At 47.9% G+C, this 2,590-nt stretch overlaps 1 pseudogene; it reads right to left on the bottom strand.

Annotated features, from left to right (window-relative positions):
• Positions 1-2: 2 nt before the first annotated feature.
• Positions 3-872, bottom strand: LOC101986218 (annotated as a pseudogene).
• Between the last annotated feature and the right edge of the window lie 1,718 nt (positions 873-2,590).

Consider the following 2,590-nt stretch of genomic DNA (forward strand, 5'->3'; position numbering starts at 1 on the left):
CCCTATGTGGTGGCCACAGCTGGAGCCTGGGTCCTCTGAACAGAGACTCTGGTGTGGGTTTTCACAAGATGGTCAGTGAATTCCTGATAAGGAGACTTGGTGAACACAGTCTCTTTCCGGGGGTCGGGGGTCAGGTAGCTGTAGGTCTTAGAGATGGCATCAAAGGTCGCCTTGGCAAAGTTGCACAGGGTGGCAGTACAGCCCCTGGCTGATGTGTAGCAGTCATCAATGCCAGCCATCATCAGTAGCTTCTTAGGCACAGGAGCGGAGACTATGCCAGTGCCTCTGGGGGCAGGGATGAGAAGCACCAACACAGAACCACAGCGGCCTGTCACTTTGCAAGGAACAGTGTGGGGCTTGCCAATCTTGTTCCCCAAGTAGCCTCTCCACACAGGGACAATGGAAAGCTTGGCCAAGATGATGGCCCCTTAGATGGCAGTGGCTTGGAGCACTTAACACCCAGACCTACGTGACCATTATAGTCCCCAAGAGCAACAAAAGCCTTGAACCTGGTCCGCTGGCCTGCCCTAGTCTGCTTCTGCACGGGCATGATCTTCAAAACCTCATCCTTTAGGGAAGCTCCCAGGAAAAAAATCAATAATCTCAGACTCCTTAATGGGCAGGGAGAACAGGTAGATCTCCTCTAGGGACTTGACTTTCGTGTCCTTAACCAGGCGGCCCCAGCTTGGTGACGGGAATCCACTCCTTGTCTTCAGCTTTGCCCTGCAGCCTCCGTCTTGGCCATGGCCTCAACCACGGCCCCTAAGACGGCTGCCAAATCCTCCACGGAAGCCGCCATGGCCTCCAAATCCTGGCCCCCCACCCCAACCCGGATCCTCCGGGCTCTCCAACTGCACCAGTGTCATCGCCATGTGGTGTTTTCCAGAAGAAGAAGCTCCTTCTTCAATTTTTGAGTGCCCTTGTGGTTACATTGGATCCACTGGGTAATCCAGGATAAGCTTCCCTTTATTAGTAGGTCAGCTGATTAGTAGCCTTCTGTTTGCAACCTTAATTTCTCTTTATCATTTAACATATTACACCCAGCCTCTGCCAACAGCAGAGACCAACACTGAACCCCAGCTATGGTACCACTCCCTGGGGTAACAACCTGGTGCCAGGTTGACTATATTGGGCCACTTCCTCTGTGGAAAGGACAAGGCTTTGTTTGTCCTTGCTAGAATAGATACTTACTTGGGTTAGGGATTTACCTTCCCTGCATGCAACACTTCTGCCAAAAGCAATATCTGTGGGCTTATAGAAGGCCTTATCCACCATCATGGCACCCCACACAGTATTGCTTCACAGGCAGACACATGTGGCAGCAGGCCTGTGGTCATCGAGTTCATTGATCTTACCATGTTTCCCATCATCCTGAAGCAGCTGGCCTGATAGAAAGATTGCATGGTCTTTTGAAGACACAGTTACATCACCGATTAGGTGGCAGAAGCCTGGAGGGATGGAACAGAATTTTCAAGAAGGCAATATATGCTTTGAACCACTGTCTACTATGGTACAGTTTTTTTTTCCTCTATAGCCAGGATGCACAGGCCCAGGAATCAAGGGATTAAAAAATAAAAAGTTTTGTTTTCTGTTCCTGACACTTTAAGTTTTGCTAGAAGTTTTGGGTCCTGAGGAAGGAATGCTCCTGCAAGGATCCACAATTAATATTTTATTGAACTGAAAGCTCAGACTTCCCCTGGCTACTTTGGGCTTCTGATGCCCTTAAGTCAACAGGCTAAGAAAGGAGTAAGTGTTTGGAGGAGAGACTGGTCTAGATAACCAAGGGAAATTGGATTGCCTTTTCCACAAGGGAGGGAAGAAAGATTATGTCTGGGGAATAGAAGATCCTTTAGGGCATCTCTTCGTGCTGCCTTGTCCTGTGATTAGAGTCAATGGGAATGACAACAACCCAATCCAGGATGGATTACAAAGAGCAAAGACCCTTCACGGATGAAGGTATGGGTTTCTCCTCCAAGAACAAAACCAAGACCTGTTGAGGTGCTTGCTGATGGCAGAGGAAATACAGAATGGGTCATAGAGGAAGTGAATCACAAATACTAACTAAAGCCACCTGACTAGTTGCAGAAACAAATATTTCCGTCACATTTTGTTAAGAATGTGTTTATACAGATATGTGTGCTTTGTTTCCTCTCTCCTATGTCTTAGTTAAGGTTTCTATTGTTGTAAAGAGGCACATTGACAGAGTCAACTTTTTTTTTTGACAGGGTTTCTCTGTAGCTTGGGAGCCTGTCCTGAACCTAGCTCTTCTAGACCAGGTGGCTTTGAACTCACAGAGATTCACCTGCCTCTGCCTTCTGAGTACTGGGATTAAAGGCATGTGCCACCACTACCTGATTTAGGGGCAACTCTTATAAAGGAAAACATTAATTGGAGTTGGTTTACAGTTCAGAGGTTTATTCCATCATCGTCATTGTGGGAAACGTGGCAGCACGCAAGTAGACATGGTACTGGTGAAGCATCTGAGAATTCTACATCTGGATCCGCAGGCGCAGAAATGTGCACCACCCCGGGTGTAGCTTGAGCATAAAGATCTCAAAGCTTGCCTCCAAGGCAACACCTCTTTCTTTCT

Source organism: Microtus ochrogaster (genome assembly GCF_000317375.1).
Source record: "Microtus ochrogaster isolate Prairie Vole_2 chromosome 14 unlocalized genomic scaffold, MicOch1.0 chr14_random_1, whole genome shotgun sequence".
Lineage (NCBI taxonomy): Eukaryota > Metazoa > Chordata > Mammalia > Rodentia > Cricetidae > Microtus > Microtus ochrogaster.